This window comes from Pongo abelii, chromosome 11, assembly GCF_028885655.2.
Source record: "Pongo abelii isolate AG06213 chromosome 11, NHGRI_mPonAbe1-v2.0_pri, whole genome shotgun sequence".
NCBI lineage: Eukaryota > Metazoa > Chordata > Mammalia > Primates > Hominidae > Pongo > Pongo abelii.
In genome coordinates this window covers 63126409-63141248 of record NC_071996.2, presented here as the reverse complement: position 1 = coordinate 63141248, position 14840 = coordinate 63126409, and positions in this window count along the sequence as shown.

Sequence of the window (14840 nt, the reverse complement as noted above, 5' to 3'; positions counted from 1 at the left end):
GGTGAGTCATTTTGTCGGTACTCAAAGAAGCCTGTTTAAATGGTGTACCCCAGGATGTTCAGTGCACAACCTATGCAATGCTGTCAACCTGCCTCATACTTTTTACCTCCTCCATGTTTACAAACTGTAAGATAAAATCCAGAATGAGTGGCACTGATTTGCTGAAATTTTTAGATCATCTCTTTATGGAACAAGTTGTTACTGTTTTCATTTCATTTAGCCAATTATTTTAGAATAAGCTTACTACCAAAAACCTAATAAACTGTATGGAGACATTTATGGATACGCCAAACCAAGCTAGAATGGAGCAAAGCAGTATCTGTGGCAAAGAGCAAGCTTCTCAGAAGTGCTTTCTAGAGGCATTTTCCAGTAGAGGCACTTTCTCTCCAGCCGTCTGTGTTTGCACCTGAATCACATCAGAGTAGCCAGATGCCAAGTCTCTGAGAACCACTGAAGAACACTGGACACAGATTGATGTCAAAATGGGGAAGCAAACCAAAGCAAAAATGCTACTTAACCAGAAAACTTAGGTAGAAAACAGCTGTATGAAAAATGACATAGCCATTCAAAGCACTCTGCCAACGTCTTCCCAAAGTTAGCATACGCCCCCAAACACAGTTGCAACACCCCGAGCAGAAACTGAGAGAAAAGAGGGTGATGCTGGGGCCAAAGTTGATTTTTTTTTTCTCAAACTTTACTTTGCTCCCTGCCTCCCTGACTCTAGCCCCAGGGCCAGGACAAGGGCCAGGTAGCTACTCCAGCCTCCACATGGAGGAGCGCAGAGCTGACTTTCAGGTTGCATGAACAACCACCTATGTTGGCATCTTAACAGGTACCAGCCTGCCAGGTTTTATTACCTCTTACACAAACAGGTCTAAAGACCGCAACTTCTGGGGAAGTGATAAGCTTCAGCTGGTTAGCTTGGTTAACATTCCTCTCCTTTCTTTCCTGAAATCCTTTTCCACCAGCTCTTGGGCTTTCTGGGCTGGGCTCTGCATTAAGTCCCTTAACAAAGACTCTCTTTTGTTATACAATTAACTAGACAGTGTCTTTTTGTTAGGTGCTTCTTAATATGTATATTATTGTCTTAACTGAAATATCCAGTGAATTTTAGCACCTGGAAAGACTGTTCTATGTCTCTGAATCTACCAGATCAATTGTCTGTTCTAAATGTACCAGACACATGCGGTTAAGCAATTCACCTGGTCTTGTCTGAGTTTTGTTATTGTATTGATGCATTATTGTGCCTGATTGGCATGGTATCTTGGCCAAGAATGCAAAAAGGCAGTGATAGGTATAGCTTACTACAGCGCACACACACACTCATAGGCACACCCACAATACTTGCGAAGCAGATGAGATTCTTGCACTGAAGCAGGTATTTTAAAAACAGCCCGTCATGGAAAATGAGTCCTTCCTATTAGCAAACAGCGTAATTTAGAATGCTTTGGTGATTAATTTCAGAAATGCTAATTGTGTTAAATTAAGAGGACTAGATAATGCCAATTGACAACTAAATAGACACTCAAAGACCTGAGGTAATATGGAAGGGTACATCTAAGTTTATTCTTTTAAAAAATATCTAGGAATGTCCTCATAATTGACTGACTTTTGGTGTTTCTTAGAAATAGGGTCAGTTTTTCCTTTTATCGAATGGCAAGAAATCTTCCTACCAGACTGACGGGACAGTAGTAAAGGTTTATATACAAGAGGCTAATAAATTTCTTTTGAATACAATTATGTATTTTAAAATCAAAGGTACAGAAGTATAACCTATTGAACAAATTCTGCTAGGGCAGCGGTTATGCAGATGATAGTACACAGTATCCAAACAGCACTAAATATTCATATTCACCTGAACCATACATATATAGCAATCATGGCTCAGATTATTAAATAAATTTCATCTTTTAGATTGGTGCTTCTCCAGATTGGCCAAAGTCACCCAGGAACTTTTAAAAACCACAGATTGCCTGGCCTTCCTCCAGATGGCAATGTCCAGGAGTGAGTCTGGGTTTTTATTTTTTAAAAGAGCCTTAATGATTCTGAGCTAGGTTTGGATCACTGAGTTAGAAGGCCAAGATAATTGGCTCTTCATTTGTTGGGTCTGGTTACATTGCTTGTCTTAGAAATCAACAGATGCATCATCTGGTCATCAGTCATATATATGGTTGAGTCAGTCAATATTCATGCAAAAATTTTTCCTAAAATAGAATCTTGGAGAGATCCATCAAGGTTTCCCCATCCCTGAAACTTTGCATTAAAGGCCACTCTCTTGATCATCCCCAATCTGATAAATTTAATTTATTGTCAGGATATAAGAAAGCTGGGTCAATAGTTTAAAAAGCCATTGGAAAATTTAATGTAGTCTTGTTAATAATTTTGTGGCTGAGGCCGGGTGTGGGGGCTCACACCTGCAATCCCAGCACTTCAGGCGGCTGAGGTGGGCGATTGCTTGAGCTCAGGAGTTCAAGACCAGCCTGGGCAACATGGTGATACCCTGTCTCTAAAAAATAATAATAACAATAATTTTGTGGCTGGATATTAGTTTGATAATTGCTCCAAGGCTTTGCCTCCTTCTGTTTCCACTTCCTCCTTCTCCAGTCTGTCTGTATCAGGCTTTCCTCCCTTGTTTGTAGCTTCATTATCTCAGGGATGGAAAACAGAGAAAGGCTTCCTCCTGCTGTTTTTCAAAAGCCTAATCCCTCAGGAGAATGTGTAAGACTAGAGAGCCAAAGTTAAGTAGGGACATAAATTTTTAAAGGAAAAAAAAAATGGGTAATCTACAAAAGCAGGTAGGAGAAAGGGGCTACCCCCATCCCCCAAATATTAAAAATCCTCCCTGGGCTAGGAAAGGAAGTAAGGAAGGCATAAGCCAGTACCCCAGGATGTGTCAGAGCCTGAAGCTGGCCACTTGATATTCCAGGCAAAAAGATCAGAGGTTCTGGACATTCTTGCTTCTAAAAACTACCTCAGTCCCAAGCATGTGAACAGGGACAATGGCTTGTTTAGCATTATCTATGTGGCCAGAAGATGACAGCCCAGACACACTGTCACCCCCACCCCTGGTTTCTTACATGGTATAAGGCTCTGAATTAGTTTGCTATGGCTGCCATTACAAAGTACCACAAACTGGCTGGCTTAGGACAGACAATTATTGTATCACAGTTCTGGAAGCCAGCAGTCTGAGATCAGCAGGTTGGCAGGGCCATGTTCCCTCTGAAACCTACGAGGAGAATCCTTCCTTGCCTCTTCCTAGCTTCTGGTGATGCTGGCAATTCTTGGTATTCCTTGGTTTGTAGATGCATCACTGCAATCTCTGTCCCCATTGTCATAAGGCTGTCTTCTCTATGCCCCATTCCTCCTCTTATAAGGACACCAGTCATATGGATTAAAGGCCGACACTACTCCATTATAATCTTATCTTAAATAATTATGTCTGTAATGACCCTATTTCCAAGTAAGGTCACATTGTAAGGTACTGCAGGTGAGGACTTCAACATATCTTCATAGGGGAGATAATTCAACCCATAACGAGCCCTTAAATCTCAACCTGACCCCAGAATGAGAAGGATCCCCAAGAATTCCTGAGGTGAAATTTCCCACAAATTGGTAAGATCAAGACTTGGATATCATATTAAGTTAAATGAAAGTAAAAGGGGGAGTAAAAAAATATATCTTGCATACTTGAGTTTGTAGACTGAGTTTGTAAAATGAACACGATAATGTTCATTTGAATGTTTAATAGTCTATGAGGTGCTTAATTTTTTTTTTTTTTTTTTTTTTTTTGAGATGGAGTCTTGTTCTGTCACCCAGGCTGGAGTGCAGTGGCATGATCTAGGCTCACTGCAACCTTCACCTCCCAGGTTCAAGCAATTCTCCTGCCTCAGCCTCCCGAGTAGCTGGGACTACAGGAGCATGCTACCACACCCAGCTAATTTTTGTATTTTTAGTAGAGATGGGGTTTCACCATGTTAGCCAGGCTGGTCTCGAACACCTGACCTCAAGTGATCAACCCGCCTTGGCCTCCCAAATTGCTGGGATTACAGGCATGAGCTAGCACACCCAGCCAGAGGTACTTAATATTTTAACAATCTGTTGTGTGCAATAGATCTGATACTTCCTGCAACAGCTCCCTATCCCCACCCTCCATGTTTATGTTTAGCACAGTGGAAGTACCTGTCAAATAGCAAGTAAATCAAGAAGTAAGTGTTTCATGAGATATTCCAACGGAAAACATACAATTGACAAGATATTAATACAACCTGCTATTTTTCTTTGAAGGTATCAAACTATTTAAAATAAAGTCAGTTTCTTTTATTTCTGAATCTGGTGCTACTATAAAACCATTTCAGTTAAAGCAACCTAGTCTCATTTATGATGCTCTTTACAACTTTCATAGTTATTTTTACCATAAATTTGTTTTTTTCTTCTTCTTCTTCAAAAAGTAGATAGATCACTGGGGAGTTGCAATCTCTCCAAAAATTCTAAATGCAGGTACAACATTTAAAACTCATTTGATTAAAATCATTCCTTAGAACAGTGGCTTTTTGAAAGGTTAATTTTCTTCTAATGTAGTCAGATTTCTGAATCAGACTGCTAGTGCTCCAGCAGCTGTATTTCAGAAATGTCAACCAAAAATTCAGACCCTTATCACCAACTAGGGAAATAAGTTACAGAACTCATGTCACTCTTAAGTTCTAGCAAAAGCACATTATAGATTACACAGAAACATTTTTAAAGATGGGGCTTTGATTTGACTGACATATTTAGTGACCTTGTTTCATGGATAAAAATAGGTAAACTTTCCCCTGTGTTCTCATCTTTTTGAGGAAGAAACATAAGGATAAAGTCAGATGTTTGCATTGTTGGGTTTGAGCTTCCCTACAGGGGGCATTTACAGCTTTTTCATAGCTCTTGAATTCAGAAAAAAAGATTTAGCTTTAAAAAAATTACTGTGTGCACCAGTTAGAATGGCGACCATTAAAAAGTCAGGAAACAACAGATGCCGGAGAGGATGTGGAGAAATAGGAACACTTTTACACTGTTGGTGGGAGTGCAAACTAGTTCAACCATCATGGAAGACAGAGTGGCGATTCCTCAAGGATCTAGAACTAGAAATACCATTTGACCCAGCAATCCCATTACTGGGTATATACCCAAACGATTATAAATCATGCTGCTATAAAGACACATGCACACGTATGTTTACTGCGGCACTATTCACAATAGCAAAGACTTGGAACCAACCCAAATGTTGATCAATGATAGACTGGATTAAGAAAATGTGACACATATACACCATGGAATACTACACAGCCATAAAAAAGGATGAATTCATGTTCTTTGCAGGGACATGGATGCAGCTGGGAACCATCATTCTGAGCAAACTATCACAAGGACAGAAAACCAAACACCGCATGTTCTCACTCATAGGTGGGAAATGAACAATGACAACACTTGGACATAGGGTGGGGTACATCACATCCCCAGGCCTGTCGTGGAGTGGGGGGCAGGGGGAGGGATAGCATTAGGAGAAATACCTAATGTAAATGATGATTTGATGGGTGCAGCAAACCAACATGGCACATACATACGTATGTAACAAACCTGCATGTTGTGCACATGTACCCTAGAACTTAAAGTATAATAAAAAATAAAAATAAAAATACTATGTGCATGCATGCATGTGTGTGCATGTATGTGTGTATGTGTTCAGAAAAAAATGTTTGAGTTAACATCAATCTGAGAGACACAAACCCCCAATCTCTGTCTGTGAAGGAGAAACATCATCTTTAGTGCTACTACAAAAGATGTCCAGCTGTTCAAAAACAATTCGAGCTCATGAAACTAGTTTTAAAAATTAAATTCTTGTTTCTGAAATCACAAATATATAAGTCAAAGATGGAAGCTATAACCCATAAATAGACATGAGTTTAATTTTTAGTATCTGCTCAATTCATATCCATCCTACCACTTCTTTCCACATGTTTTAGTATTATATGTTAGGACTTGTAAGACTAGAATCACAGGGCCGGGCACAGTGGCTCATGCCTGTAATCCCAGCACTTTGGGAGGCCGAGGTGGGTGGATCACTTGAGTTTGAGACCAGCCTAACCAACATGGAGAAACCCCGTCTCTACTAAAAATACAAAAATTAAACCTGCACATTGTGCACAGGTACTCTAAAACTTAAAGTACAAAAAAAAAAAAAAAAATACAAAAGTTAGCTGGGCGTGGTGGCGCATGCCTGTAATCCCAGCTACTCAGGAAGCTGAGGAAGGAGAATTGCTTGAACCCAGGAGGCGGAGGGTGTGGTGAGCCGAGATCGCGCCACTGCACTCCAGCCTGGGCAACAAGAGTGAAACTCTGCCTCAAAAAAAAAAAAAAAAAAGACCAGAATCACAGAAAGATAAGTTTGAGGTATTCTATCCCTCCTTCTTCAACCTGAACTCTTAAATCATTCTTAGATATTGAAGTTGGAGGGTTTCCCAAACCATTGTGTGTGGGTATTTTCTTTTGTGTGTGCAAGGCTTGGGGGGAACCAGAAAAGCACAGTTTACGAGTCTCAGCACAATTCTCTGCCTTTCAAATGTTGACTGGACAATGAGATAGAATTAGAGGAGCCCACAAACATTTGACCTTATTTTTGGCAGAACACTGGAAAAAATGCCTATGTCCCAGCCCTGACCAAATTCTGTTTGGTTTCAGAGTAACCAAAGGATTGAAAGGAGAAATACTTAGTGCTCTCAGGGAAAAACATGACGGGGCTGAATCGGAGTAGAGTTCCACAAGAACTAAATTATCGTATTAGTTTAGGTGACCAAGGGCATCTCCTTTATTCTAGAACCAGGCTAAAAAAAAAAAAACAGTTCTTTGCTCCAATCTTATCCTGGTCAGTGACTGTGAACTTCATTAAATGACTGATTTAGAGACCGGAAATCACTGATGAAGGTATAAGGTATAAAGAAGGTAGTTGTGGCTAGTATGTTATTCCACTGTGAATTAAGGATTATCTGTATTTAGAATACTTTCCTTTTCTGTCCAAATCTTAATTAAACTTTTTTGAAATATGAAACTTTAAGAAAATATGTGGTCACGGTCAAATAAAAGTTTTGGAAGTAGGACCATGAGGGCAGATTTGAAAATAGAATTAGCCATCTATCTATTTAATAAACAAACATGTAAGACAATATAGCTCCTAGTTATTATGCTAGGTGTTAGACATTCAAACATGAAAACAGAGACCTATCTTTAGAGAGCTTAAAATGTAGTCCAATTTAGCAATAAAAAAGAATGAAGTACTGGTAACTACTACAACACAGATAGACCTTGAAAACCACTATATTAAGTAAAAGAAACCAGTCACATAAGACCACAGATCATATGCTTTTATTTATGTGAAATTTCCAGAATAGGCAAATCTACAGTGACTGAAAGCAGATTAATGGATGTAGGAGCAAGAGGGAAGGGAAAATGGGAGCTGTCTGCTAACACATACGTGGTTTAGTTTGAGGATAATAAAACAGATTGTGGTGATGGTTGCCCACTTCTGTGGACATATTTTTTAAAATGTAACTGTACATTTAGATAAATATGGTATTTAAATTATATCTCAATAAAGATGCTTAAAAATATTAGTAGATACAGATACATTCTTAAAATGTCATAAATGGCATGATTAGCTTTATGCTGAAAGTGATGAAAAAGGAGACTGGGCTTGGTGGCTCACACCTGTAATCCCAGCACTTTGGGAGACCAAGGCCAGCAGATTACTTGGGTCCAGGAATTCAAGACCAGCCTGGGTAACAAAGCAAGACTCCGTTGCCACAAAAAATACAAAAATTAGCCAGGTGTGGTGGTGTGTGCCTGTAGTCTCAGCTACTTAGGAGGCTGAGGTGTGAGGATCTTTTGAGCTTGGGAAGCAGAGGTTGCAGTGATGAGCCATGATCATGCCACCACACTCCAACCTGAATGACAAAGTGAGATCCTGTATAAAAAAAAAAAACAAAAAACAAAAAAAAAACAGGTAATGAAAAAGGCATAGAATGCACTGAGAAAGGGACAATTAATTTCAAATACAAGGCAGGAAGAGGAAGCATATGACATTAATAGTCTCTAAATAATCAGTACATGGTCATCTCAGAGCATTTCTCTGTGATTTACTCAAAAATGAACTCTACACAATGATATAGTTCAGTGTTTCTAAATTAATATGACACTGAAGACACCTGGGTAAAAATGCAATCTTGAATGTATGCAATTGTTTCCAACCATCCCCAAAACTAAAGTTAAATGTGTTTTTCAAAGTTAACAAAAAGTCACAAAGTTAAAGAAAAAGCAAGAAGTAATAATAATGGAGAAATGCTGTCAACACATTTTTGGAATTATTATCAGCAACATTGAAAGATGAAGGACAATGGAGCAATGCTTTCATAATTTTATAAAAACAATAATTTCTAATTAAAGTTTTATACCCAGCCAAGCTACCACTGAAGTTTGAAGCTACAAAAAAAAAGATATCTCAAAAATGTATTATCATGAAGCCCTTCCCAGGAAGGTAATAAGGAATGTCCTCAAAGAAACAAACAAAAATAAACAAACCAAAACAATTGAGTAAATCAAGAAAGATATAAACATGGGACCTAACTCAAGAGAAAGATAAAGGGATTTTCAAAGATGGCAGCTCTTCAGGAAACTTAGAGAGCTGCCAGTCCAGACTGGAACACAAGAATCAAGAAGTACAACAGAGAGTTCCCAAGGGTAGAGGTGTGATCAGGGACAAGACTATATAGATTATTTAATATGTTCAACAGCATTAAGATTTTATAGTTTTTAAAATTAGAAGTGTAGACAATTTTCTAAATGACAAAATGAGGTAATTATTAACTATTTAAAAATGAAAGTCATATAAGGAATTGTAATCTTAATATACTATTTAGTGAAAGGCAAACAATGTTTATATAAGTACAGTAATATAAACTCTGACAATTGTACCAAAAATTACAATATAATTATCTTATAAAAAGGAAGGTGGGAAGTAGCAGAGGTTGGGGGTAATAAGAGAGGGCTAAATTTTCATTTTTCAAGAATCAAAAAGTCAAGAAATGTTATTTAAAAATATTGACTTAAGTAGCTCGACAAAAACCTACAATACCTGAATGCGGTTGCCCTTGGGTAAGGAAACTCAGGGAGGTATGAAGAAAGAAAATGCCATTTTTATTTTATCTTATAACAGTATTCGACATTTTTAACTTTGTAGATGTATTTCTTTCATAAAAATTAATTTTTTGAAGAAATTTATACAGCACTGAAAATACTGCCAAGTCAAGAACACGTAGAGTTCAGTGACATGTTTTATTCTTCTTTGGGGTTTCCCACAGAACTAAAACAGTGCTTTTAATATATTAGGAGATCAATAAGCATATGCTGTTTAATAATTACCACCCAAATGTTAGCTCAGTGGGTTTGGCAATGAATCTTATGGTATATAATCTGGGAACTAATTTTTTCCTACTAAAGAGGACCTAGAAGTCATAGTGTGCTGTGCAGTCCTTTGTCTTGATATTGAAACGAGTGGTTGGATGGCACCTGGAGGAAAACAGGCTAGTTGTATTCACTGTATAATATCTGGCACACTGTAGGTGGTCAGTTAATTAAACAATATCTTCCATTAGCAAATGAGTGAATGATAATATGAACAGGGTACTTCTTGTTTTTATACATTTTATGCCCTCTTGAGCTTTGTTTTCTCTTTCCAAGACTTTCAAAAGGTTCCTTTTCTTTCTTCAAAATCAATGAATTTAAGATATACTTGTAAGAAGTATCAAGGATGGCAAATACACAGAGCTTATGTCACCTCTCCCCTACCTCCCTTACCTAGGCAGGTATTGCCATTTAAATGTCATTCTCAGGTAGTGGAAATGGCATGGCATTTCCAAGGACAGGAAAGTTGATTGACTTGATGGAGCAGAAGTTTACATACTAAGTAGCTGGAGTATATATTAAGTAGCAAGAGTTCAAGGTGAGCCCCAAAGCAAGAACAATTGATGCTTAGCCTTGGATATCTAGTTGAAGAATTCTAATGTGATTCATTGATAGTGGGTAAACTTTTTGAACTGTGAAGCAGCCTAATAAGTGATACAACACATAGCAAAGAGGTTCTGGTATTGTAGCGCCAAGGCCCTGTAAAGATTGATTCAAAAGGTAATAGAAATGAAGCAGAGATGGAAACTAGAGCGATTACTAAGAAGAAAGAGAAATGACTTGGTGAATTACTAGATGTAAGAATTAAAAAGAAAGCAGAATTGTAGATGATAATATTTTTTAATATTTAATATGGCACCCAGGTGTTGTGCGAAACCAACTTTCCATATATTATTTATTAAATCCACTTAGGTAGACTCTATTATCACCACCACCATCCTATTCTCAAGTTGAGGAAACTGAGGCAATATAAAGTCACTTTCCCCAGAGTCTCACAACCAATAAGTGATTGATTAAATCCCAGATTTAAACCCAGTCACTTTGTTTCCTGCAATAGAGAACCTGGGAGGGAGACTGGATATCCAAGTAGAAATGACTAGTAGGTAGCTCGTTATAAGGAATAAGGTTTTATGTGAGAGGTCAGAGTTTAAAGCATTTATAGGGAGTTACCACCATTTTGATACGACTTTAATTTTGAGAATGGATGGGCACAGGATCAAGAACAAAGCCTTGGAAACAGGCATATGAGAAGGTGCTCAACATCATTGATCATCAGAGAAATGTAAATCAATACTACCTCTCACCCCAATTAAAATGGCTTTTATCCAAAAGACAGGCAATAACAGATGCTGGCAAGGACCAGAGAAAAGGGAACCCTCATACACTATTGGTAGAAATATAAATTAGCACAACCACTACGAAGAACAGTTTGGAGGTTCTTCCAAAAACTAAAAATAGAACTACCATATGATCCAGCGATCCCAGTGTTGAATATATACCCAAAAGAAAGGAAATCAGTATACTAAAGAGATATCTGCCCTCCCATGTTTGTTGCAGCACTGTTCACAGTAGCCAAGATTTGGAAGCAACCTAAGTGTCCATTAACATATGAATGAATAAAGAAAATGTGGTACATATATACATGGAGTACTATTCAGCTATAAAAAAAGAATGAGATCCTGTCATTTGCAACAACATGGATGAACCTGGAGGTCATGATGTTAAGTAAGTCAGGCACAGAGAGACAAACTTCACATGTTCTCACTTATTTGTGAAAGCTCAAAAATCAAAATAATTGAACTCATGGAGATAGAGAGTATAAGGATGGTTAGCAGGGTCTGGGAAGGGTAGTGGGAGGTTGTGACAAGTAGGGTTAATGGGTACAAAAAATAGTTAGAAAGAATGAATAAGACCTAGTATTTGATAGCACAACAAGGTGACTATAGTCAAAAATAACTTAATTGTACATTTAAAAATAACTAAAAGAGTGTAATTGGATTGCTTGTAACACAAAGAATACATGCTTAAGGGGATGGATACTCCATTCTCCATGGCATGATTATTATGCATTGCATTCCTGTATCAAAACATATCATGTAACCTATAAATATATACACCTATTATGTACCCAAAAAATGAAAAATAACTGAAAAATAAAGGAGAAAGCCGTGGGTTGATGGTCAACAGGAGAAAAGCAGTGTCACCACAGAGTGAAGGAAGAGTTAAAGAGGTGAAGCAAAAATTCAGTATTATAGAGACAGAGCCTTGGACAAATTTTTAAGGAGAAAAAGAAAATCAACAGTATCAAGTACTTCCGAGAGATTTGATGGGGTAATAACTGAGAAAATGACACAGGACTGGCATAAAAGCCAGGAAAAAAGGTCATTTCAGTTGTCTGGTGGGAGTGAAAACCAGATTGCAAAGGCTTAATATGAGAATTGGTGATGAAGAAATTAACCAGTACATTTCACCTGTTCAGGAATTTGGCAGTGAAAGGTGACTGCGTTAATGCAGTGGCTTGAAAAGGCAATGAGGTGAAGCAAAGATTTATATTCCAAGGTAGGGAAAAACCTAGGCATCATTAAAGGCAGAGAATGGGTAGGGTTTTTCTCATGAAAGTCAATTTTAACCATAAAGAATATATCTCAAAACACTGAGAAACACTAAACTTATCTCTATAAATGCGGTAACTAGCCAACATATCATTCCTTCCAGATAACCCTGGGTCTAATGCCAGGTAAAGTGCATTCTTAGGAAGATCACTAAGAGGTGATACACCTCCAATGCCTTGCTGCCACTCTAGGAGTGAGAGGCTGGCCAAGTGGAGCATTTTGGACATTCAGAGGAGGTGGCTGATTCTACCGGCCCAGGATCAAGGCCAGGAAGCCTGCTCCTGGGATTGGAGCAAGGTCAGTCAGGAAATGAGTGTCAGGGGATGGGGTGGAAGATGAATCAAAGGGAACACTCAGAGGCAGACATTTCACAGACGTTTGAGTGGGTGTTTATGTCAACACTTGGCAAATCTCATGGCAGAGTCAAGACCCAGAGATTCTGAGATGGCAGTCTGTCTCAACCGAATAAGCAAGAGACTGCCTTGCATGAGAAACAGCCCCACTATCAATGCTTCTTATACCCATTAAACCAGCTAAAAGGACAGAGGCTTCTAGGTACACAAGCTAGTGCTTTCCCACTATACAAACCTCCTACACACCTGTGGGGGTAAAAGAGGAAGCAAATTTGCATATCACCTTGATCAATGCTAGAAGTGAAGGAATCTGGGAAAATCAAAGTTTCACACTCCAAAGTTCCCAGTATGACTCTAGCAGAAGTGAAACTAGAATCCAGCGTTTTTTCTTGCCGTGCTAGAAGAGATTTTCCCATTAACTGTGCTAATTCTCTGCTCTCTCTAATGAGTGACCCCTAATGCAACCAATTTGGTTATTTGACATTTATTATATTTTCTTTTTTTTTTTTTTTTTTTTTTTTTTTTTTTTCTTTTTTTTTTCTTTTATTATTATTATTATTATTATTATACTTTAGGTTTTATGGTACATGTGCGCAATGTGCAGGTAAGTTACATATGTATACATGTGCCATGCTGGTGCGCTGCACCCACCAACCCGTCATCTAGCATTAGGTATATCTCCCAATGCTATCCCTCCCCCCTCCCCCCACCCCACAACAGTCCCCAGAGTGTGATGTTCCCCTTCCTGTGTCCATGTGTTCTCATTGTTCAATTCCCACCTATGAGTGAGAATATGCGGTGTTTGGTTTTTTGTTCTTGCGATAGTTTACTGAGAATGATGATTTCCAATTTCATCCATGTCCCTACAAAGGACGTGAACTCATCATTTTTTATGGCTGCATAGTATTCCATGGTGTATATGTGCCACATTTTCTTAATCCAGTCTATCATTGTTGGACATTTGGGTTGGTTCCAAGTCTTTGCTATTGTGAATAATGCTGCAATAAACATACGTGTGCATGTGTCTTTATAGCAGCATGATTTATAGTCCTTTGGGTATATACCCAGTAATGGAATGGCTGGGTCGAATGGAATTTCTACTTCTAGATCCCTGAGGAATCGCCACACTGACTTCCACAAGGGTTGAACTAGTTTACAGTCCCACCAACAGTGTAAAAGTGTTCCTATTTCTCCACATCCTCTCCAGCACCTGTTGTTTCCTGACTTTTTAATGATTGCCATTCTAACTGGTGTGAGATGGTATCTCATTGTGGTTTTGATTTGCATTTCTCTGATGGCCAGTGACGGTGAGCATTTTTTCATGTGTTTTTTGGCTGCATAAATGTCTTCTTTTGAGAAGTGTCTGTTCATGTCCTTCGCCCACTTTTTGATGGGGTTGTTTGTTTTTTTCTTGTAAATTTGTTGGAGTTCATTGTAGATTCTGGATATTAGCCCTTTGTCAGATGAGTAGGTTGCGAAAATGTTCTCCCATTTTGTAGGTTGCCTGTTCACTCTGATGGTAGTTTCTTTTGCTGTGCAGAAGCTCTTGAGTTTAATTAGATCCCATTTGTCAATTTTGGCTTTTGTTGCCATTGCTTTTGGTGTTTTAGACATGAAGTCCTTGCCCATGCCTATGTCCTGAATGGTAATGCCTAGGTTTTCTTCTAGGGTTTTTATGGTTTTAGGTCTAACATTTAAGTCTTTAATCCATCTTGAATTGATTTTTGTATAAGGTGTAAGGAAGGGATCCAGTTTCAGCTTTCTACATATGGCTAGCCAGTTTTCCCAGCACCATTTATTAAATAGGGAATCCTTTCCCCATTGCTTGTTTTTGTCAGGTTTGTCAAAGATCAGATACTTGTAGATATGTGGCATTATTTCTGACGGCTCTGTTCTGTTCCATTGATCTATATCTCTGTTTTGGTACCAGTACCATGCTGTTTTGGTTACTGTAGCCTTGTAGTATAGTTTGAAGTCAGGTAGTGTGATGCCTCCAGCTTTGTTCTTTTGGCTTAGGATTGACTTGGCGATGCGGGCTCTTTTTTGGTTCCATATGAACTTTAAAGTAGTTTTTTCCAATTCTGTGAAGAAAGTCATTGGTAGCTTGATGGGGATGGCATTGAATCTGTAAATTACCTTGGGAAGGATGGCCATTTTCATGATATTGATTCTTCCTACCCATGAGCATGGAATGTTCTTCCATTTGTTTGTATCCTCTTTTATTTCCTTGAGCAGTGGTTTGTAGTTCTCCTTGAAGAGGTCTTTCACATCCCTTGTAAGTTGGATTCCTAGGTATTTTATTCTCTTTGAAGCAATTGTGAATGGGAGTTCACTCATGATTTGGCTCTCTGTTTGTCTGTTATTGATGTATAAGAATGCTTGTGATTTT